General features: G+C 42.6%; 1 protein-coding gene across 3 annotated transcripts in view; it reads left to right on the top strand.

Moving 5' to 3' along the window:
• The window catches only part of ARHGEF28 (Rho guanine nucleotide exchange factor 28), a 344,574-nt gene that overhangs the window by 77,499 nt on the left and 241,832 nt on the right, over positions 1 to 25,243 (top strand). The window contains exon 1 of one of the 3 annotated variants that reach the window (XM_018065569.1): positions 5,369 to 5,554. The exons of the other annotated variants lie outside the window; for them this stretch is intronic. The gene's annotated coding sequence lies outside the window, so the exon portion shown is untranslated. Of the gene's footprint in view, positions 1 to 5,368; positions 5,555 to 25,243 lie in introns of those variants that run through there. 3 annotated transcript variants of the gene reach the window in all.

Here is a 25,243-nt window from a genome sequence, read left to right as displayed (position 1 = left end):
CATACAGCTAATTCTGGCTTTGAGAATGGGATCAGGAGGGGCATTTGCCTGAGATGAACTTACTGATCACACGTTTACTTTGTGCAAATTTGTTTTTAGGAAATTATACTAAGCTTACCTGTTCTGACTTAAACAGGACAGCATGAGCATCTCAACCAGTTGCTACCTGTTGGGTGGCTTCCTCCAATGTTGCTTGAGCTGGACTGGCTGAAGTCAGTGCTCCTTCGATGGCTCTTGCTTTCTGCCAACTTAGCTTGACCTTTCTCTGCATGGTCTTTCTCTGCTTGATCCTGCTTTTACCTTTTGGCCTTCTCTCCTGCTTTCCTTAAGGAAGGGGCAAACCAACTCCAAAGCAGTATGTTGTTCTCATCGCAGAGCAGGAGAACCGTGGTAACTACCCAGCAACAATGTCAGTTCCTGTGAAGTCCTGTGCGCCTTAGCTGCTCCAGGAGGTTCTCTGATGCTTCTGGCAGGTGTAGAGGGGGAAGAAACCTCTTCAACCTAGAGATGCTACATAAATCCTCTCTTAGCTTCATCCTGGTCCAGGTTCTTAAAGAAACACAGCTCTTTGCCCTCAGTACACTGGCGCTTGATGGTGCCCCCTTCTACTGTTATCTTGAGATGCAGGCTTCTGAGAAAAGACCTGAAGGTAAAATGTACAAGTTCAGGAAACTGCTGGAAGAATTCACTCCAGCACACAGCATCTTTGAGGGAATGTCTTCGCTGGTGTGGGCTGGGGGCTGTGGGTACATAAGTACCAAGTGTTGTACAGGTGTTCTTGTCTCATTTCCCGTGTTTCAGTGGCAGCCTCCACAGTTTTGGGTTACATGCAGGCTTCTGTCTTTTAATATAGAACTTGCAGTAATTGACATTTTTGTTCTATTTGATTTTTAAAAGATGTATTGCCACCTTAAGCAAGAATTTTAGGCATCATGGGTGTGGGTCAGATTTTCCTTTGGGAGAACCTGCAGTAGAAGAAGTGAGATGTGAAGCAGTAAAAATGTGTTATTTGCCATGTAGTGGTTCTACATTCTCAACAGTCCCTGTCCTGCACCCCTGAGGGCACGTGCTATGTGGTGCTATATGGTTTGAATACTGTTATCTCAAACTCCGCTTTCCTCTCTATAACTTGATACAGTTTGGCTTTACCTTGTTCTTTTGTTTGTCTTTCTTTTCCAAACTAGATTCATGAAGGGCACTATTTGGCTTTTGCTCAATCTAGGGTTTTTCTTAAGTCCCCACGAAGTGCAGTGCGCTCTTCGAGTCACTAAGCATGTAGTCGAGAGGGAAAGAGAAAAGGTCCCAGGACCTTACTCTGTCAGAGTCCACTGTGAGTGGAGAGACAGTAAGCAGGTAAACAAAGACATAACAATTTCCACTTGTGATGTGTGTTAGGACAAGACCGTGGTATGGTATGGTAGAGAATAGTGTGTGTGTGAGTGAGGTTTGATAGGTTAGGAACCAGAGTCCCTTGAGAGCCTTCTGGTAGAAGCTCTGAGGCCCTGAAGTAGGGGTGAACCCCATGTACCCGCAGGATCGCCAAAGGCCCATGTGGCTGCTGTGTGGTGGGGGAGGGGAGATGGGTTGGAGAGGTGGGCGAGGCCGCTCATGGAGAGCTTGGTGGCCAGGGTGATGAGGTGAGAAGTCAGTGTGGGGTCTCGGTGGGCAGGTTGCCTGCTCTGGTTTGTGCTTTAGATTTGTGTTCCCAGTGTTCTCAAACTCTGTGGATCCTCTTTCAACCTGTGCTCTTTGTTGCCCTTTCTTCTCCACTGCTTAGTGGGGGTTCCCCCAGCCCCCTGCTTTCTCTGGCAGCTCATTTCTCCTTGGTTTTTCAACCACAGTTTCTCCTCGAAGACTCCCACGCACGGGCCCTCCTCCTGACCTCTGCCCCTGCTACATCTTCTGTTTCCAGCTGGCCTGTTGGCTCTTTCCACTCAATTTTTCAGCCTTGGCTTCAAATCCAGACTGTTATAGTTTTAAAAACTTTTTCAAGTTTCCAAACCGATCCCCTTTATAACCTCCTGATTTGTGTTACTCTACCACCATTCTCCCAGGCATCCTGGCTTTAAATCCAGGTTTTCCTTATTCCTTCGTTATGTCTTCTGTATTTGATCAGCCATCAGGACGTGCTGATGGTCATGACTGTCTCTTTTCTCGTGTCTGCTGTGATTCTCATTCATCTTTGGATTGGTGCCTTTACCCTCTGCAGAGCTGCCTGTTTCTCAGACTCTGGACACTTTCTTTTCCCCTTCAGATGTTGGTTATCTTCATGTGTTCATCTCTTGCTTTGTACCCTGTCTGTTCTGAGACAAGTCCTCTGAAACATGTCCCCTTTCTACCCTGGTGGGCTTTCTTTATTCTCTTATTTGCAGAACTTTGTTCAAGCTGGTCCAGTTCCATAACCAGGAATAGCCTCAGGTAGGAATGGGTTACAGTGTGATATTTAGGTTACAGTGCTAGAAAGCTGTACAATGGGTATCTTTTTTGGCAATTTCCTAAGGCTTGGTTTCACTTTATGGGTTAAGTTACCATTTTGGAAGCTGTTCCTTATCTCCTGGGTATGTTGGCAATGATCAGGATGTATCGTTACCCCAAAGTGCCTTCGGTATAGCCTGTAGCCTAAAGGGCTGGGCTTTCCAAAGGTGAGGCTAAAATTCAAAGAGAACTACAGCTTTTTGCTTAAAAGGAATGAACTAGGAAATTTAAATTGCCACTAAATAATACTAGATTCACACTTAAGTAGGACAAATCAATTGGGGCAAAGTAAACATTTGGCTCCAATGAAATAGCTTAGAAACCAAACATTTCTAATAAATTTGTTATGTGCTCAACAGTGTACAGTATGTTCTTTAATGATTTCTCATTTAATTTTACAAAAATTCTGTGGGATAGGGATTATCTCCATCTACATATAAGAGAATTTAGGTTCAGGGAAGCAAGGTGGTGTTCTTTCATCAGCATGTATTTATCTGGGCCAGCATCTGGGATTCTCACTGGACTGAGTCAAGTGTGGCCACCCAGCTGAATTCTGCTGGAACTTGAATTTGAACCCAGGGTCTTCTGACTCTCACTCCAGGACATTCTGAATTATAACAAACTGTCCCTTGAACACAGACCTTTGCCCTTTGTTTATATCAAAATACCAAGTGCAGTGTTCAGTGTATTGGAGAGTTTGCAGAAATGTTTGCTGATTGCATTTCTAGAGAATCACTGAGGATGGAGATAAGCTTGATCTCTGACTCTGAACAGGAGCATTCTAGACAATGCCTGTGGTCACTGGGGAGTGGGTCCAGTTGACAAAAAGGCTGATAATTAAAGATGGCACTTTGTCCATCTGTGAGATTGAACAGATTCCCTGTACTGTGAGCTCCAGCCAGACTCTGCTCTTAGTTCCTCAGGAGTCTCATACATCTTCCTACCCCTGGACGTTTGTATGTGCTGTTCCCCCACGTGGCACATGTGTGCCCCTCCCCACTGTGTAGAATTATCACTGTGCAGGTTTCAACTCAGACAATACCCTCAAAGTCCTCTAAACACTCTCGACATTTTACATTTTACATTTTTGAGGAGATTTTGCTTATTGTTGTGTTTAATCTATCTTCTTTTTAGCTTGTAAACACCAGGACAGCAGAGATTTTAAACTTTCTGTCCACTGACTTTTCCAGTACCTGTTTAATGCCATGTTCAGAAAATATTTATTGAATGAATACTTGACTTTAATTTAGTTGCCTTCAATAAACAGTGTTCTATGAACTTATGATTGCTTGGTGGGGGAAGGATGGGAGGAAGGACTAGTTAGGGAGTTTGTGATGGACCTGTACACACAGCTGTATTGAAAATGGATAACCAGCAAGGACTTACTGTATAGCACAAGGTGCTTTGCTCAGTGTTATGTGGCAGCCTGGATGGGAGGGGAGTCTGGGGGAGACTGGATACATTCCTTTCTTGCTGTTCACCTGAAACTATCATGACATTGTTAATCTGCTATATACCACAATACAGAATAAAAAGTTTAAAAGAAAAAAAGAACAACATTCTGTGTTCACCTTGGAGCATGCTTATTTCTGGCTGGTTATGTGCCTTTCCCCAGCGGCTATGTGACCGCCCCTGTTTTGGGCTGGGGGCAGTCACACTAGCTCTCTCTTCTCCAGGTGCATGAAGAGTCAGAAAGACAGCCCAGCAGGAGGGGGAGCTGTCATCATGACGGTCAAGAAATTGGGAGGTTTGGGAGGAAATTGTCCTAGACTTTGAATCCTAACTAAATTTGGAAGGTACTGTATGGACTGTATCAAAATTATGCATTAAATTAAGGAAGTCTTTGTGAGGTAGAAAATTCCCAGCTTAGAATTAGAATTTAAGAGTGAGGTAGTTCTGATAAAGTAGTAGGGAGTGAAAAGCTTGCCTTCTCTAACAGAGGATACCTGACGAGTCCCCTAACGAGTCCCCTAACTTGGGAAGGATGATCTATGAACTATGTTGCATGAACTGCACCTCCGTTTGGCTTCTTTACTGATAACCACCCAATATTCAGTTATTATGTTCCATGTTTTTTTGGGGAAGAAGGTCATGGCACTGCTATTGTACTTGTTGAGTGCCTCGTAGGTCCCTACCAGATGTTTTCACACGTCATCCATTTCATTAGCACCACACGTGACTGTTGAGCAGAGGAGGTAGACCCAGAGATGTTAAGTGCCTTGCCCTGAGCTCATTCCTATATGCAGTCATTCCCATGACAAATTTTTGGGGCCAAGGGCTTTATGAGGTACAGGCTGGGACAAATCCAAGTTTTATGGGGCCTGAAACTTCTGCAGTTTTTCTCTTTCAGAAAAGAAATATAAGACTACAAGCATAAAATCAGATTGAAAGTAAGAATGATGAGAAATTAAAAAATTGGAAAAAATCGACAAGTCCCATAAATATAAAAAATAGTCCCAATATTCCTCTTAGCCAAATGCTCCAGTACTACCTAGCAGGAAGGGGAATGTGTCTGGGGGAACTCGAATGAAAAGAGAGGGCACGCTTCACTGCTGGCAGTTAAAGTGTCTCCCCCACCCCCAACTCTGGCGTGAAATACAGAATAATTTTATTAATTATTTTTTCCTAAAATTCACCCAGCATACTTCGGGTGAACATGAGATCTCAGCCAGATTTCCCAGTAGTCCTCGTTGTTGCCTTCCTCTGGTCATGGTGACCACCCCGGGCTTGTACAGATCAGACTCTGTCCCCTTTCAAGATTACCTTACGGTTGTAGATCAGACAAAACTGACTGTGTGAACGTGATGTTTAGGCTCTTCTAGGGCCTTGGAAGAGGCCTTGTGAACTGGGAGCCCTAAGCTTAAGCTTCACATGGGCGTTTGTGTGCATGCGTGTGAACAAACTTGGGGAAAGCAGGCTGCCCTGCCCTCAGTTTGCTAGTGGAGAGGCAGCCACACGCTCACCGAAAGCACTTAGTGATCCTGTGATGAGTGGCTTGATGAAGACAAGCTGAGGATGCTCCTGAAACCCAGAGGGGCATGGGGGACACTTTTCAGACAAGCGTCCTGGGTTGAGAAGGGTAAGTGTCAGGGTAAAGTGCAGCCCAGGTAGAGGGTGCTGAGTGGGAGGGCGCATGCCCTGGTGAGAGCCGTCTGTTTGGAGGTCAGCCTGGGGACGAAGATGCTGTGAGATCGATTTTCAGATGAGGGCAAAGCGGGCATTGAAACCCAGGTCTTCAGACTCTGCTCTATTACAGTATATGATGATCCATGCATTCTCTGGGTTCTTATACTTAATTTTGCAAACTCTTTCCCTCCTAAACGTAGAGGAGACCATCATTCAGCCTTTTCTGACAGATAGCAGAACTGTTGAGGGCAGAATCAGCAGTTTGAGTCAGGGAGGGCATGGGGGAACAGTTTCTGAATAACGGTGAGAGCTGTCCTCCTGAAACAGTGACAGGAACAGCATCCACGTGGGAACCCTTTGTGGGTGCGTGGCTGTGAAGGTTCCATGTTTCCCAGGAACTTGTCTCATTTAAGCCTTCCTTTGTTTGTGCAGATCAAGAGGATCCACTAGAGAGGGAAATTTAGGGGGGACTCAAAAAGCAGTTTAGAAACAGTTGCTGGTCTAGATCATGTCGGAGACTTTATCTTCTGTGGAATTCCATGCGGAAGCATGCACTTCTGTGCCAGCTTGTAATTTGAAATGCCCAGGCTGTGGAGCACCACGCAGATGAGGGCTGGTCTCTGCGGTTGATCTGGGTTGTGGGCAGTGGTGACCGTGGGGGGAATTTGAAAATCTAGGTCACTAAAACCAAATATGCTTAAGAATCTGACATAATCGTTTATTGTTTAGTATATGGTCATAGTTATTAAAAGTGACTTTCTAGAAATTGGAAATATAGCTTCTTTTATTTCCTTGAGATCAGATAATAGAAAAACCTGCAGGAAAAATGAAATGGTTACTGAAATATTCATTTTCAGCAGAGATTTTCAGCACATGAGTTAATAAAGTTGGATCATTAAAGCATCAATCCACTTAAAGGTACTTGGCCACCCATAAATTTGTAGGTCAAATAGGAATCACACATCTTGCCATTTAAAATCATCATAAAATGTTGCAGTGCATATTTTGGTAGAAATTGAAAACACTTTGTGTAGAATGGAATGTAAAGGATTAGTAGTGCAAACAGGAGTTGAATGGCTATGTGTGTGAAGTCCAAGACTGACTTTTCTAATCAGTTGTCTGCTTTTATTTTGCATTGTGACTATCTGGTTCTTTATTACCTTCCTTGTACCCTTTTTTAATAAAGGTATTTTGGAAAAGTTGCACACCAATAAAATAATGTTTTAGCCGGAGAGTACCCTATTTGAATAAAACCCAATCGTGCATACTCTTGATAATCCCACCGGTTGTATGTTTGAATTCAGATTTTTGTAAACTGGGTTTGTTTGAACTGGAAGCACCCTATACATCTCTGTGTGTTCTTGAATTTTAAAAAGACTTTTGTTCATGAGTGGTAAAGCTTAAACATGAAAATAGATGATATTTGTCAAAACCACTGACTGAATTCAATAGTGAGCTCCCCCTCTCAGGCAAAACAGGAAAGAAAATAGGCCAAAATGCAGTGGGCATAAATTAGAATGTGACAGTTTGTTGGTGGAATTTCTGTGGGTGGCTGCCATTGTGCTTCAGTGGAGCTTGAGATCACTGGGAGGGATATTGAGCCATTAAATTGTACGTAGCTCTGCTCTTGATAAACAGTCAGAACTTTTGAAGCATTTTTTGATAGTGGAAAATAAAAGTACCTTCAACTTCCACAGACAGGTAGATAAACTTATGGTGCATTAATATACTCATCACCCTCCTTCTCCACCCTTGCTGCTGCTGCTGCTGCTAAGTCGCTTCAGTCGTGTCCGACTCTGTGTGACCCCGTAGATGGCAGCCCACCAGGCTCCCCTGTACCTGGGATTCTCCAAGCAAGAACACTGGAGTGGGTTGCCATTTCCTTCTCCAGTGCGTGAAAGTGAAAAGTGAAAGTGAAGTGGCTGAGTCGTGTCCGACTCTTAGCAACCCCATGGGCTGCAGCCCACCGGGCTCCTCCATCCATACTAACCCCTGGCAATCACTAATCCATTTTCCATCTCTAGAATTTTGTCATCTTGAAAATGTTATGCAAATGAAGTCATGCAGCATGTAATCTTTTGAGGTTTGCTCATTCAGACACTCAGTATAATGTCTATAACGTCCATCCAAATTGTTGTATCAGTAATTTATTCTTTTTCATTGATGAGTAGAATTCCGTGGTATGGGGATACCGCAGTTTAACTGTTCACCTATTGTATTAGGACATTTTGGTTGCTTCATATTACTTACTGTAAGTAAAGCTGCTGTGAACAATTGTGTAGGTATAATTTTCATTTCTCTGGGATAGATGTACAGGAATGAAGTTGTAGGTTGTTTGGTTATTGTATGTTTTGTTTTTAAAGGAAGTGCTAAGTTCTTTTCTGGAGTGGCTGTAGCTTATTACATTGATGCCTATAATATATGAGAGATCTAACTTCTTATCTGCATTTAGCATTGTCAATATTTTTATTTTAGCTGTTCTCAAAGGTGTGTAGTGATAGCTTCTTATAGTCTCTGCTACAGATTTTTTCCCCTTTATTCTGGTAACATATGTATAGCTCATTTTAACACTATAACTGTATATAAGTATACAGTTCAGTGACATTAAGTACATTTATATTGTTGTATAACCATTACCACGATCCACCTCCAGAACTTTTCCATTTTCTCAAACGGAAACTCTGCACCCATGAAACAATGACTCCCCATTCCTCCTCCCACCCCTGGCGATCACCGTTCGGCTTTCTGAATCTGAGTTTGGCCACTGTAGGCGCCTCACAAGTGGAAGCAGACCATGTTTGTCCTTTTGCTTCTGCCTTCTTTCATTTACTATAATGTTTTCAAGGTCTGCTGTGTTGCACGTCTCAGAATTGTGTTCTTTTTTAAGGCTAAGTAATAGTCCACTGTATATGTACTCTAGACTTCGTTTATCCATTCATCTGTTGGACATTGAGTGGTCTCCACCTTCTGCTGTGGTGAAAAATGATGCTATGAACTTTCGTGCACAAGTGTCTAAGTCTCTGGTTTCAGGTCTTTTGTGTAGATATCTGGAAGTAGAACTGCTGATCACGTGGTGTTGTGTGTGTTTTGATTGCTCAGTTGTGTCTGACTCTTTTCCACCCCATGGACTGTAGCCTGCTAGATTCCTCTGTCCATGGGGTTGTCCAGGCAAGAATACTGGAATGGGTTGCCATTTCCTCCTCTAGGGGATCTTCCTGACCCAGGGATTGAACCCGAGTCTCTTACTTCTACTGCTTTGGCAGGCTAGTTCTTTACCACTAGCCTGGATCACACGGTAATCCTAAGTTTAATTTTTTGAGGAACCACAAAACTATTTTACACAACGACTGTGCCATGTACATTCCTATCAGCAGTATATGGCACTGGGATTTCTAATTTCTCCATGTCCTTGCCAAAACTGTTTTATTTTTGACACTAACCATCCTCATGTATGTAGAGTGGTCTGGTACAGATTTTGATAAAGAGATTTGAAATGTTTATTCAGCTGTGCCTATAGTAGAGGTTACTGATTAGGATCCTTTAGACCTTTCAAATTGTGACAAGTTTTCATTCTGTTTTAGGATGAGATTAAAGTTAATTTACACATCCCTCTGAAATTGTAGATATTTCTCACTATCTGAATATATTTGGATCTTGAATTCAAATAACAAAAGTTAATGTGGTAAGTTCATATAGCGAAGAATACGCTAGGTGAATCCTTTTTGAGTAGGAAAAGTTGAGAGTTCTGATAGCAATATTTTAATCTAAAAAGTTATGTAAATCTGACTAAAAAGCCAGAAGTGACAGTGGGAGTTTAGAGAGTGGAGATTATTTTAAAGTCATTTGTCTTGGACAACATTGCAGGGAAAGCTCAACCAATTTATGTAACTACGTGCTGTATGGTTAAATTGGCGACTTTAGGTCAAATCGCCTGAATGATGTTTAAAGAGATTGACTTTCTATAGTGCCTTGCAAATCCAAACCCAGAGTCTTTTTGGGTTTGGGGTTTTCTGAACCTCACTTTATTGATTCTTTGATTCCTAGAAGATAGGGAAAAATAGAGACTCTGGCCCCTTTTGGGATCTTCCTGTGGAAACAGGACTCCTGAGGGACGGCACTTAGGAAGGCTCTCAGGCCTCTGGCCTGGGTCAGCCCAGAAGCCCCAGGGAGGGCAGGTGACTCACAGTGGTCATTGCTTGAACAAATGTCTATTGGGCTTACCTGCTACCTTCCAAAGATTGGTGAAAGTTGGGTTGTGGACCTTGTCTCTTTTCCTTTCAGTTTAGGGTAGTAATTGGGAAATCTTAATTTTTTTACCTGTCTTTTGCCAAAAGTGTATGTGTGTGTATTGTGAATATTACCTGTATATGTAAACTGCATATTCACTTTCCATGGTCATCTTTGTTTAAAAGAGAATTTTTTAAAAATAAGTGACTTAACATGGGTGTGTGTGGGGGGGAGGGCAGGGCAGGGTGGTGGTGCAGAAGAATGGGAAGGTGTTGGGGTCTGAATGTTGTGTCCCTTAAAATTCATCTGCTGAAATCCTAATGCCCAGTGAGGTGGGGTTAGTGGGTGGGGCCTTTGGGATGTGCTTTAGGTCATGAGAGTAGAGCCCTCATAGATGAGATTAGTGTCTTTATATAAAAAAGACCCCACTGAGCTCTTCTGCCATGTGGGGTCACAGTGAGAGGATGGACATCCTTGGAGAAGCATGCCCTCACCAGGTGCTGATTCTGCTGGTGACTTGATCTTGGACTCCTCAGCCTCCAGACTAAGAGAAATAAATGTCTGCTGCTTATAAGTAACCCAGTTTATGGTATTTTATTATAGTGGCCTGAATGGACTAAGACAGGAAGGAATGGGAGAAGGCATTTAGGGCATTTCCTGCCTTGACTAAGGTAGATTTCTGGGAGATCTGTGCCTCTCCCCACTAGAGTGATGAGTGTTACTGTGTTGGCCACAGTGTTAAAGGCCCTGATTGGGGAGGTATCCATCCATTGACCCAGGATAGATAGTGAATCTTTTGAAAGTATCTACAAACAAAATAAGAAAACAAAAAAGAAACAATCCCACCATTTCCCCACTAGAAGGGAACTGGTTCAGTCTCTTTCTCTTTTATTGTTGTTTAGTTGCTCAGTTGTGTCCGACTCTTTTGACACCCCATGAACTGTAGCCCGCCAGGCTCCTTTGTCCATGGGAATTCCCAGGCAAGGATACTCGAGTGGGGTGCCATTTCCTCCTCGGGGGTGACCGAGGGGTTGGATCTGCCTCTCCTGTACTGGCAGGCAGGTTCTTTACCACTGAGCCACCAGGGAAACCTCTCTTTCTCTTTGGAGGTTGCCTTATGAAAAAAACAAGATGGCCTTTCCAAATGCAAATCCAGTCAGCCTGGAGTTAGTAAGCCAGGCTGGGAACCAACTGAGAATTACTAGTATTTTTTTAAAGGCTTGTAAAATGAAAAATTGCATACAAAAGTAACTTAGAAACTATAGGAGGAAACTTGAAACACGATCATAGTATAACTACCTTCGTGTGCTGACAGCCAGCATCCGCACGGGGTTGCTAGAGCTGCAGCCCCTTTAAGAGCTTCTGGTAGTTAGGAAAACAAATTCCAGGTCATTTTCAAGCAACGGTTTATGCAGGGTAAAGATGGCTCTGAGTTCTGAGAGGAGGGAGGATTCTGTTGAAGGACATTCTACATGTTGACCTTAACTTCTTCCAGAGTTGGCTTTGGCTCATGATCTTTCCTTAATTCTAAACAAAGTGATTTTTACTTTTTCATTTTTGCTTCAGCTCTCTGTTTTCCTGTAAGTAGGGTGTAGCCTTTTATCTTGGCCACATGATCACCTTTATTTGCCAGATTTTTTTTTTTTCGGCCTGATTTAGGCAGGAGGAATTTTGATTTCCTATTTCCTCAGCGTGTTTCTTTGTTCTTTTCTGACTTGCTCAATAAGTATGCCATTACAGTTTGATACCCCAAAGTGAAGACTCCTGTGTGTCCCCAGGAAGCCCCATCAGTTCATCCTAAAGCCATTAGCTCGGGTTTGTATTTGTGATTGGCCAGCAGGTTCAGTGACCACCGCAGTGTCACTGTCTGGCAGAACTCCCAGATGAGCCAGGAGGCTCCAGCAGGGTGTTAGGACAGCTGGTTAACTGGGGTGTCGTTTCGTGCATCATGGCATCCTGGGGTTCCTGCTCTGCTGTTGGTTAATATTTGGTAGACGCAGGGGGAGAAGATAGGAGGTTCATATGCATAATTTGGGTAGGGTAGGTAGAGCACCTTTGAGTATATTGAAAGATTTAATGTTTTGGTGTTTTGGGAACTGAGGTACTTAAACATTTTAGAACTGTGATGTTTCTGTACTTGTGGCCTGTGACTTCTTTTCTTAGGTGACATTTAAATCTATGAATTACTTTGTCTTCATAAAACATTTTACACAAGCAGAAGATGTTTTACATGTTCAAAGCCATTGACATGTGTGGACAGAAGCAACTGTGTCCTGAGAAATGCAAATCAAAACCACAATGAGGTACCACTTCACACCAGTCAGAATGGCTGCGATCCAAAAATCTGCAAGCAATAAATGCTGGAGAGGGTGTGGAGAAAAGGGAACCCTCCTACACTGTTGGTGGGAATGCAAACTAGTACAGCCACTATGGAGAACAGTGTGGAGATTCCTTAAAAAATTGCAAATAGAACTACCTTATGACCCAGCAATCCCACTGCTGGGCATACACACTGAGGAAACCAGAATTGAAAGAGACACATGTACCCCAATGTTCATCGCAGCACTGTTTATAATAGCCAGGACATGGAAACAACCTAGATGTCCATCAGCAGATGAATGGATAAGAAAGCTGTGGTACATATACACAATGGAGTATTACTCAGCCGTTAAAAAGAATTCATTTGAATCAGTTCTGATGAGATGGATGAAACTGGAGCCAATTATACAGAGTGAAGTAAGCCAGAAAGAAAAACACCAATACAGTATACTAACACATATATATGGAATTTAGGAAGATGGCAATGACGACCCTGTATGCAAGACAGGAAAAAAGACACAGATGTGTATAACGGACTTTTGGACTCAGAGGGAGAGGGAGAGGGTGGGACGATTTGGGAGAATGGGAATTCTAACATGTATACTGTCATGTAAGAATTGAATCGCCAGTCCATGTCTGACGTAGGGTGCAGCTTGCTTGGGGCAGGTGCATGGGGATGACCCAGAGAGATGTTGTGGGGAGGGAGGTGGGAGGGGGGTTCATGTTTGGGAACGCATGTAAGAATTTAAGATTTTAAAATTTAAAAAATAAATAAATAAATAAATAAATAAATAAAATAATAAATAAAAAAAAAAAAAAAAAAAAAAAAAAAAACTAACTTTAAAGATACACCCTTCCTTGCCCCTCCTACTTTGAGTTATCTCCCTCCCCGCTCTGTTTTAGCTGTTAACAATCTGTGTTACTCAGCCGATGCTCCCACCTTCTCTGTTGACTGTACTAGCTTCACACTTCCTACTCAACACCTCTCTCCTTCCAGATGTGGGTTAACTGTGTGATCTTTGAGTGAATGTTAAGCAACATGTGCACTTGCAGAGTAAGCCCTCGGTCAATATTTATGGCCTGGACTCATCATAAACACTGTGATCAGCTTAATCCTTCCCAATTTTTCTATAAATAAAAGCTACCAGGTGCTCATCGCCCCAGCTAGGTTAGCCCTTTCTCTCCACATCTTGGAGAGATGGAAGAAGAGTTGGACATATGACTTTAGGTATTGATTTTAGGGGATGAGAGAGGAAGTGGGGAACAGAGAAGCCCACTGGAGGAGACCTCATCTTAAAGTCCCCACTGTGCGCCAGGGGAACTACGGTTTCTGGCCAGTGTTTCCGGGGATGGTGATTTCCAAGAGCATTTCTGAAGTTGGAAAGAGGCGTTTAGAGACCGTGTTGTCGTCTCAGACGCTGGCCTCCAGTGACAGGAGTGGTGCAGGCAGTGAACAGAGTGGCTTTCTGCCAGCTGTGTGAGTGCATGCTGGTGAGTGCCTGTCTGCAGCCTTCTTATAAACCTTGTTTCAGGAGAGCCGGGATGTGTGGCTGTGTTCTCAGGACCACGGCTTTTTGTGGTAGTGAATTCTACTCAGGTAGAATGAAATGTTCATCCTAGGATGCTTAGGTAGGTCCAGCAGCTGTCAGAGCCCTGAGTGGGACTGAGGAAGCCAAGGGTCTGTGTGTTTGCACACCATCCGGCCATGCTGCTGCAGAAGGGCTCTTTGGTGAGAGGGGCAGAAATAGCTCAGACAGGATGCAGATGAAATCCAGTGTGTTGTTTTAGCCTCTGAGGTAGACCATTCAAGTGAAGATCATTAAAAATCAACCAACCAACCAACAAAAGAACACTGAAAGTGATTTTGATTTCTGTGTGTCACAAGGTAAATGAACTGTGGGATAATGAATTGTTATTGTTTAGTCGCTCAGTTGTGTCTGGCTCTTTGTGACCCCATGGACTGTAGTCCGCCAGGCTTCTCTGTCCGTGGGATTTCCCAGGCAAGAATACTGGAGTGGGTTGCCATTTCCTCCTCCAGGGGATCGAACCCGAGTCTCCTGCCTTGGGGGAAACATACAGCATCTTAAAATAGATTCTGTTCAAGTTCATACAGGCTTCCCTGTGGCTCAACTGGTAAAGAATCTGCCAGCAATATGGGAGACCTGGTTTGATCCCTGAGTAGGGAAGATCCCCTGGAGAAGAGAAAGGCTACCCACTCCAGTGTTCTGGCCTAGAGAAAGGCTACCCACTCCAGTGTTCTGGCCTAGATAGAGAATTCCATGTTCTCCATTTTGGGGGCTTCTATGATAGCTCAGTTGGTAAAGAATCCATCTGCAATGCAGGAGACCCCAGTTTGATTCCTGGGTCAGGAAGATCTGCTGGAGAAGGGATAGGCTACCCACTCCAGTATTCTGGCCTGGAGTCCATGGCATCACAAAGAGTCAGACATGACTGAGTGACTCACTTCACTTCACATCAAAATTCATGTATTATAATTTGTCTGTTTTCTCACTGGACTCTGAGTTGTGAGAAGAAAGACTTGGCCTTTCATTGCTGAGTCCTGGGTACCATGCCTGGTACAGAGAAGGTGCTCAGTAGACATTGACTGAATGAATGAAACATGTAAAGGTGAATGGTGCTGACGCTTAAATTACCTTGTAAAGAAATTCTAGGTGAACAAAGAAGGTTGGAGAGGACAATCCCAGTGTGTGACTTACTCTCCTTAGGAGGAGGAGACATTTGGATAAAGGCCCTGGATGAGACAAGTTGTGGTTGCTTATGGGAAGTCAAGGTGCTACCTGGGGGGAAAGCAACTTCCTGGATAGGAGTTCTCTTCATTCCTTCACCTTCCCTTCTTGCTCCTGCTTAAATATCAGCAAATATGATTATCTGAGGATATATATAAATAATGTGTGACTTTAATCCTTAACTCAAAGGAGGAGGAAGAAAGCTCAGAATTTATGGACCTATGTTAAAATCACTATTTTATGGGGGAGAATTTCAGGTGAATAGAGGAGCAGCTGTTGGGTTGACCAAAAAGTTCCTTTTGTTTTTAAGTAAAAACCACTCCAGTACTCTTGCTTGGAAAATCCCATGGACGGAGGAGCCTGGTGGGCTACAGTCCATGGGGTCGCTAAGAGTCAGACACGACTGAGCGACTTCACTTTCACTTTTCACTTTCATGCATTGGAGAAGGAAATGGCAACCCACTCCAGTGTTCTTGCCTGGAGAATCCCAGGGACGGCGGAGCCTGGTGGGCTGCTGTCTATGGGGTCACGCAGAGTCGGACATGACTGATGCAACTTAGTAGCAGCAGCAGCAAAAATAAAAAACACACTTTTCATTTTCATCAAGAACTTTATTGAACAACATATTCACCATTTTGCTCCACTACTCACTGCCATTTTCAGGCAACTTCATAATTCCATCTTCCCAAAACTTTTTATCTTTTTGAGCAAAGAACTGTTCAAGTGCCTTTTACAATCTTCCAGGGCTTGGAATTTTTTTCCTTAAGAGAATTTTCTAAAGACCAAAGTAAATGGAAATTTGAAGGGGCAATGTCTGGTGGATATGGCACATGAATCAGAACTTCCCAGCCAAGCTATAACAGTTTTTGCCTGATCATTAAAGAAACATTAGGTCTTGCGCTTATTTTGTTGGAAGATAATGGGTTTTATGTTGACTAATTCCAGACACTTTTCCTTGAGCTTTTAGTTGGTCTAATTGGGAGCATTACTTGTTGGAATTAATTGTTTGGTTTTCTAGAAGGAGATCATAATAGAGGATTCCCTTCCAATCCCACCATATATGTAATATCACCTTCTTTGGATGAAAACTGGCCTTTGGTGTGCTTGGTAGTGGTTCATTTCTCTTGCTCCACAATCTCTTCCATGCCACATTATTGTACAGTATCTAGTTTTCATCACTCATCACAATTTACTTTTAAAATGAAACGCTTTCATTATGTTTCGGTGGAGAATCACAGGCAGAAATAGGGTCCAAAAGGTTTTTTTGGCTTAACTTATGTGGAACCCAAACATTAAAGTGATTAACATAACCAAACTGGTACAAATGATTTTCAGGGCTTGTTTTGGATAATTTGAGTATGCCAGCTATCTCCTGCATGGTATGACATTGATTGTTCTCAGTTAATGTCTCAATTTGGTTTCTGCCAGCTTCAACTGGTCTACCTGACTGAGGAGCATCATCCAGCAATAAACCTCCAGCAAGAAACTTCACAAGTTATTTTTGACACATTCAGTCAGTCACAGCACCTTCTCCATATACTGCACAAATCTCTTTCTCTCTCTCTTTTTTTTTTGTGTGTGTTTTAGTTGTGATTTTACCTTTCTTGAAATAATAAAGCATAACATACCCAAATGTTGCTTTTTGCTTCCATCTTCAATGTTAAAATGTCTACACAAAAATTCATCATTTAAAAAAAAAAGCATGCTGATATGACAGCTGTCACAATACAGTCTAACAGAATTGTTTCAAATGAAGTTAAAGACAACTACGCACTACTGGAGCCATCTTATGGAAAAAATCAGATGAACTTTTTGGCCAATTCAAACATAATTTCATTTCCTTCTGGGCACATAATTTGTAGGGCCAGGAACAAAATGAAAATGTAGGGACCCCGAGTGCAGGATTATTGAGGATCTCAAGATTGGAGCAGCAGACAGACTGGGACCCTGGACAGTCACAGGCTGTGTACCCATAAAACCAGCCCTGAGGCTATTCAGAACCCTGCCTTTCCTTAAAAATTTGCCCACTGATTTTAGCATTCATTTGCGTACCCTCCTATAGCAGTTATTATTGTGATGTTTTTATTGGCAACTTTTATTTCCCTCGTTTTTCCTATAGTTATTAATTTGAGTTCTTCTGCGAGGAAATTCATATCAGTATAGACTCATGATATTTATTTTCTTCTTTGGGTTATAACCAGATCTTCTTGTTATTATTTACCTGCTCAGGTTATTCCAGCTCTGGACATTAGGAGCTCTTTCAGCTTGGCCCTTTGAAGTACTGTCATCTGTTTGTGGTGGTGTTGGGAATTCCTTAGTGTTTGGCGCCATAAGATGTTCCAGGCTGATGCTGCATTTTCCGTGACTCAGCTGTTTCTCCAAGGAGCCTTGGTTCCTTTCTGTTGGAGAAGGGTGTGTTGACACCAAGATCTGAGTGCTAGGTATGCTCATTGCCACTGGAGTGTCACTGCTTCTAGGCCCTCTCAGTGGACAGAGCCTAAAAACGTGTGCATGTACACTAACCCATGTGTGTACAACCTGTATTTAACATAAACATCAAGTTCATACCCAGTCTTTGGTCCAGCACCAAAAGCTTACTCTAGTATTCACCCTTTGCTTATAATTCTTTTGACTGTGAGAAACTTGGCTTTTGTTAACTACATGCATTTACTTATCGGTTCAAACTTCATGCACTGGTTATTGGTAACCTGAACTCCTGCGAAACTATGTATTTTCCAACTAGAGCCTAGTGCTTATGTCCAACATAGTTTGTTCTTTATCCTGGGTAGTTTTTGTTATCAGTGGATGTTGAGTTTTGTTAAATGCTTTTTCTGCCTTTATTGAGATGATGTGGTTTTTCTTCTTTAGTCTCTTAACATGGTGAATTACTTTGGTATTTGAATGTTGAGCCAGTCTTGGATTCTTGAGATGAACCCCACTTGGTTGTGATGTGTTATTCTTTTTATGTATTGTTGAATTGAATTTCCAAATATTTTTTGAGTTTATTTCTATGTTCATGAAGAACACTGGTCTGTAGTTTTCTTCTTTTATACTGTCTTTGTCAGGTTGGGATGCTAGTGTAATCCCACGTTCATTGGAAGATTCCCCATACACAAACTAAGAATTCTTTCTTTGTTCATGTAAAATATGAGGGAATAAAATGGTTAGTCATATTAATACTATGAATCTGCAAGTAGTCTACTTTTTGACAGTGAAAGTGTTAGCCCTCTCGATTTCTGTTTACCTCTCTCCTTACTGGTGAGATGGATGCTTTCTTTTTGGTATCTGAGTGCACTCCAGGGCCAGTGCAGGCGTGTATCTTGTTACTAAAACTGTGCCAGCCTTCTCCAAAGGGCAGTGCCTGAAGTTCTAGCCAGCCTGAGCTCAATTTGCGTAGAATTTTGCATGCATGTTGAGCAGTGGGGAGAAATGGGAGATAAGTATTTGGAACAAACATGAAGTTCAGTGAACTTTCCCCTTGAAATTATTAGCATGCCTCCATTATACACAGAACAATGGAAAAGTCCTCATTAAACTAGCAGAACAGAGACATATTCCTAGAACTTGCATTCCAGGCTCTTACCCTCGTTCATGAATTGCCCTTCTCTCAATGCCTTTTGGAGGAGAAATGGAGGGAAATAAGTGAGTTGTGCAAGAATATAAATTTTGTTCTGGGATCGGAGATCACGTCTTTGTTTATTTATCTACGGAGTATAATTATTTAAACATAATGAGCATTTGCTGAGAGTATTTTTTTAAAATCATGTATGTTGTGGTTTCCCCACATGTAATTATATTTCCTTTCACTTTTACTTACAGTAAAAGTGTAACAGCCTTTTACACTTAAGACAACAGCCCTAAGAAAATGACACTATATGAAAACCAAATTTTTATGGAAATGCACTATTTGGTGAAGCAGTTATTATTGTGAAAAATTCTTAACCTCCCCGCATTGGCTTTATTTGTTAGTGTGGAACACCTGTTTCCCAGCTGCCGGGCTCGTGAAACCTATTGCCCAGGTATATCCTGGGGACCAGGCCCACCGTACATTCTCAAATGCCTCTAGCAGTTCTTCTAGGATCTCTCTTTTGCTTTCTTCATAATTGCTTTGTGAAATTCTCCGTTTTCATTCACTGTGTCTCCCCCTCTTTCGCCTCTCCCTTCTATCTCTCTCCCCACTTTCCCCTTGTCTCCCCAGCTCCCCTTACCCCTCTGCCTTGCATCGCCCCTTCCCCCTCTCCTCTCTCTCCTCTCTGTTGCTGGCCTGGTTTTGAGCGTCCAGGGCTAGGTGTCAAATCCCAGATGCTGTAGTTTTCTAGCTGATACAACTTACTTTGCCTCTTGGAATGGGTGAGGACTGACCCAGGGGCAGGGAGTGGTAGGGTAAGGGCACAGAAGGACTAGTACTTTCCAGGCCTTGTTGACTTCAATTCTGAATAAATAGAAGTTTCTGGCAGAACTATTTGAGGTGTGATCTTGACTTGTCTGTGAACATTAACCACCACTCAGAAGTCTGGAGGAAGGGAAATATGATAGTATGTTTGGAGGAAGGGGCAGGTCAGCCATTAATCATTCTGAATATGTGTTATGTTTATAAGATGGACTTTTGTAACTAGGGAAAAACATGAAAAGAAAATTTCATGATGAGTTAAATATTTTTGTTCTCATCTTGAAGGAAGGAATACTGAGTAATTATGTAACAGCTTCCAGGTTGAACTATCTTTTCCTCTTACATTGGGCGTTTTGTCTTGCCTTTAGCACAAGTATTAATACATGTATGCAGAATTTGAAATGGCAAATGGATATCTTTAAAGAGAAATTATTAATTCCTCACCAGAGCAAATGAAGGAAAGAAAGAGGCTGAGCCTGTGTTGGATTTTAGATCTAAGGAAGAGGTGAGAGAGGCAGGTCGAGCTGGTCCTTTGATGTAAGCACTTTAACTGCAGGGAAGTCATTAACCTCCATGTGTCTCGGGTCCTCGTACGAGGAGAATAGTAGTACGTGGCCATGGGAAGTAGCGGCATCCGCGACTGGCCCGGAGTTGCCGTCGTCGTCATCTCTGGGAGCGGATAGTGGTCAGGGTCACTTGATAAGGGGAAGGACTTGCAGAAAAACACATCAGTCTCTAGGTTTGGGGACTGAGATGCAGTGAGGTGTCAGTTCAGTTGAGCTGCAGGGAAGTGGGGAATGCAGGACTTCAGCTCTCAGCTAGAACCCTGAGAGTTTTGATGAAAAGGTTTGAAGGTGTGATGAGGAATGAAACCAGAACTGGACTTGCCCATACTTAGGAGGCGCCGAAGAATACCACTGGGCATTAAAATACGTCCAGTGGTGATTCTGTCCGCAGAATAGAATGCCCAGGAAAGTCCAGGGTCAAAGGGGAGAGTATGTACAAAGTTTATTTGAAGACATTCTTTTGTGTTTGCTTCATTATCAATATGATGACATCAGTATCAACACAGCTTCTAGGCATTTGTCTGTATGTCTGTTTGTATGTGTGTGATTTAGATAAACTTAAATTTAATCATGTGCACAAATATTAAGAGTACATGTGGTAAATTTTAAAAATATATATACTCCTGTCATTATTACCCAGATAAAGACAGAGAATCTTTTTAGCACACCCTGTGCTCCCTCCCAGTTATTATCTATTATTCTTTCCAAAGGTAAACACTGTACTTCTATAGTAAGAGATCTTAACTGAATGTTTTTCTTCCTAACATATTAGTATTGAAGAAATACAGCTTCAGCCAGACATAAATATGCTGAGATAGAGAGAAAAGTGAAATCTTGGTTATAGTCTTTTTACCAGCAATTAATTCATTATTGCTTCTTAAAGTGAATACCAATTCATGAGATTAACTCATTTTTCCTTTTCTTTCTTCTGCCTGTGCTGCATGGCATGTGGGATCTTAGTTCCTCAACCAGGGATTGAACCCTTGCCCACTACAGGGGAAGTCCTAACCACTGAACCACCAGGGAATTCCTGAGGTTAACTCATTTCCCATCATTTATAGAAAAAAATCTCTCCCACTGTGTGAGTTAGAACTTTTAGTTGCAACCTATAGTACTGATTTAGGCTAAATATAGATGACTGGAAACCCATGCTTGGTAGAGAGATAGGGCCCACAGTTGGAGGCTTGTCCTGCCCCTGCTGGAGTCCAGCTTTGTGCTGCTATTGCTGCTGGGCAGAGTGGCAGTCACTGCTGCTGCTGCTCTGAATCACTTCTTCAAACTCTGGGTCTTTAATGTCACTCACTCCAATTTCAGAGCCTGAATGGGACTTGATGAGCCAAGTGTAGGTCATGTGATGGCCAAGGAGCAGCAGAGGAAATATCCATTTCCGTATTGTGAGGTAGGGTCTTGCCTGCCACCGAGACTCACACAATGGGTGACTTGCTAAAAATAGGAAGAGCTTTGGATGCTGTTCAGACAAAAAAGAAACAAAATATCCAAAAGGTGAAATGTCACAACACCTTGAAGTTGCTGTTATTTCTCATGTTATTTTTAGGTCAGTATTGGCTGTAAAAATAGATTTTATCTCTAGGTCACAGAAAGACCTTTGGAAGAGACCCTGATCCTGGGAAAGATTGAAGGCAAAAGGAGAATAGGGGCAGCAGGGGATGAGATGATCTGATGGCATCACCAATTCTAATGGACGTGAACTTGGGCAAACTCAGGGAGAGAGTGAGGGACAGGGCGGCCTGGCATGCTGCAGTCCATGGGGTCACAAAGAGTTGGACACTACTAGCAACTGAACAATAACATAGGTCACAGCAGAACACCCAGGTATAATTATGTGCTGGGGTGCAGGTTGCGTGGACCTTCCGGCCAGAGCACTGCTATCTCAATATGCTAGTCGTTTTCTTAGGGAGCCATTAACGGAGCTCCTAATGGTCACCTCCTAGGAGTTCGTGCCTTGAGTAGGCAAATGAAATTGTCTAGGCATCATTTAGTGAATCTGTTTCACAAATGTGCTGGCAGTGCAGCGAAGCCTCACCCTGTGCTAAAACTGACCGGTGACACGTGCTAATCAGAGTTCCCGCTCCCATGCTTGTATGGTGTCTGCTACCAGAGGGTAGGAGAATAGAGCTGAGGTGTTACCAGCTTCATTTATTACAAAGAAGGAGGAAGAGAACCTCCTCTGATTGAAACTGCAGGCTTATTTTAGAATGAAAAGCAGTCTGAATTTGATTCACTTGCCCTTCAGTTCAGTTTAGTCACTCAGTCGTGTCTTAACTCTTTGCGACCCCATGGAATGCAGCATGCTAGGCCTCCCTGTTCATCACCAACTCCCAGAGTTCACTCAAACTCATGTCCACTGAGTCTGTGATGCCATCCAACCATCTCATCCTCTGTCATCCCCTTTTCCTCCTGCCTTCAATCTTTCCCAGCATCAATGGCTTTTCCAATGAGTCAGTTCTTCACATCAGGTGGCCAAAGTACTGGCATTTCAGCTTCAGCGTCAGTCCTTCCAATGAATATTCAGGACTGATTTCCTTTAGGGTTGATTGATTCTGTCTCCTTGCAGTCCAAGGGACTCTCTCAAGAGTCTTCTCCAACACCACAATTCAAAAGCATCAATTCTTTGACGATCAGTTTTCTTTATAGTCCAGCTCTCACATCCATACATGACCACTGGAAAAACCATAGCTTTGACTAGATAGACCTTTGTTGGCAAAGTAGTATCTCTGCTTTTTAATAAGCTGTCTAGGTTGGTCATAGCTTTTCTTCCAAGGAGCAAGCGTCTTTTAATTTCATGGCTGCAGTCACCATCTGCAGTGATTTTAGAGCCCAAGAAAATAAAGTCTGTCACTGTTTCCATTGTTTCCCCATCTATTTGCCATGAAGTGATGGGACCGGATGCCATGATCTTAGTTTTCTGAATGTTAAGTTTTAAGCCAACTTTTTCACTCTCCTTTTCACTTTCATCAAGAGGCTCTTTAGTTCTCTTTTACTTTCTGCCATGAGGGTGGTGTCATCTGCATATCTGAGGTTATTGATATTTCTCCCGGCAATCTTGATTGCAGCTTGTGCTTCATCCAGCCCGGCATTTCACATGATGTATTCTGCATATAAGTTAATAAGCAGGATGATAATATACAGCCTTGATGTACTCCTTTCCTGATTTGGAACCAGTCTGTTGTTCCATGTCTGGTTCTAGCTGTTGATTCTTGACCTGCATACAGATTTCTCAGGAGGCAGGTAAGGTGGTCTAGTATTCCCATCTCTTTAAGAATTTTCCACAGACTATTGTGATCGACACAGTCAAAGGCATTAGTGTAGTCAATAAAGCTGAAGTATATGTTTTTCTGGAACTCTCTTGCTTTTTCTGTGATCCAGTGGATGTTGACAATTTGATTTCTGGTTCTTCTGCCTTTTCTAAACCCAGCGTGAACATCCGGAAGTTCATGGTTCACTGTTGAAGCCTGGCCTGGAGAATTTTGAGCATTACTTTGCTAATGTGTGAGATGAGTACAATTGTGCAATAGTTTGAATATTCTTTGGCATTGCCTTTCTTTGGGATTGGAATGAAAACTGACCTTTTCCAGTCCCGTGGCCACTCCTGAGTTTTCCAAATTTGTTAGCATATTGAGTGCAGCACTTTCACAGCATCATCTCTTTGGATTTGAAATAACTCAACTGGAATTCCATCACCTCCACTAGCTTTGTTCTTAGTGATGCTTCTTTCTTAGGCCCACTTGACTTCACATTCTAGGGTGTCTGGCTCTAGGTGAGTGATCACACCATTGTGGTTATCTGGGTCATGAAGATCGTATTTGTATAGTTCTTCTGGTGTATTCTTTCCACCTCTTCTTTTTTTTTTAATATAAATTTATTTATTTCAATTGGAGGCTAATTACTTTACAATATTGTATTGGTTTTGCCGCCTCTTAATATCTTCTGCTTCTGTTGCTGCTGTTGCTGCTAAGTCGCTTCAGTCGTGTCCTACTCTGTGCGACCCCATAGATGGCAGTCCACCAGGCTCCCCCGTCCCTGGGATTCTCCAGGCAAGAATACCGGAGTAGGTTGCCATTGCCTTCTCTGTCTGCTTCTGTTCAGTCCATACCATTTTTGTCCTTTATTGAGCCCATATTTGCGTGAAATGTTCCCTTGGTATCTAATTTTCTTGAAGAGATCTCTAGTTTTTCCCATTCTGTTGTTTTCCTCTGTTTCTTTGCATTGATCACAGAGGAAGGCTTTCTTATCTCTCTTGGCTATTCTTTGGAACTCGGCATTCAGATGGGTATTTCTTTCCTTTTCTTTGCGTTTAGCTTGCCCTTAAGAAGTTAAAATGTACCCTCCAGGAGAGCTTTTTCTTTTGTTTAATGGCTCATTGTGATGACACCTTTATTCCTTAAATTAATGGCATCACCTAAACTGTCCCAATTAATTGAGAATTATTGTGCAGTGTTTTGGTGGCAAGTCTTGAGATGAAAATTCTTGTCTGTGTACAGTGTCATGTGCCAAGGGCCTATTTTGACATCCAGTATTCTTCCCTTGTGGCTCAGCTGGTAAAGAATCACCTGCAATGTGGGAGACCTGGGTTCGACCCCTGGGTTGAGAAGATCCCCTGGAGAAGGGGACGGCTACCCACTCCAGTATTCTGGTCTGGAAAATTCCATGGACTGTATATATAGTCCATGGGATTGCAAAGAGTCGGATATGACTGAGTGACTTTAACCTTCTTTTACTCATGTTGTTTGTGGTGGTTTTTTGCACATTAACCTAACGGTTTTGGGCCTGATTTTGTTTGTGTTTGTTTTGATTTAGTAAATGTGGGAGAAGATAATGTCTACCGTGGGTGTGTCCGTTTGTGTTAATCATCAGCAGTGTCCCGTCTGCCCAGTGTTTGCAGGACAGCTCTCTGGCCCCAGGGCCATCCTGTGGTGCTGAGTCTGATGTGGCCCTGCCTTTGTTTCAGTTTGCTTTGTTATGGAAACACCACTTCTCTCATAATGGGTCAACCCTAGATGGCACAGGGTCTTAGTTACTTTCTTTAGACTTTCTCAGGGTATATGTTTTTCCAGCATTGTCTATGGTCACATCTGCGCTCCATAGGCTTGGAGAAAATGTCCGTTTCATCTAAATGAATTTGACCTAATATATAATAATAAATATTTCCCGTCTAGAGAAAAATGTGAATTCTAAGGCTTCATATGAAGGATATAAATCTCATTACAGAAAAGTGCTCCCTGCTTCCTGTGCTCAGAGCTTCCAAATATTTTTCAGTATGAAATACACATGGCTGCTCTTACCAGTGACCTGTTTGTTGTTTGGTTGCTCAGTCGTGTCTAACTCTTTGCGACCCCATGGACTGCAGCACGCCAGGCTTCCTTGTCCTCCAC

The sequence above is a fragment of the Capra hircus genome, chromosome 20, assembly GCF_001704415.2.
Source record: "Capra hircus breed San Clemente chromosome 20, ASM170441v1, whole genome shotgun sequence".
Lineage (NCBI taxonomy): Eukaryota > Metazoa > Chordata > Mammalia > Artiodactyla > Bovidae > Capra > Capra hircus.
The sequence above is the reverse complement of the archived record's forward strand: the minus strand, read 5'-3'. Positions and strand labels throughout refer to the sequence as shown.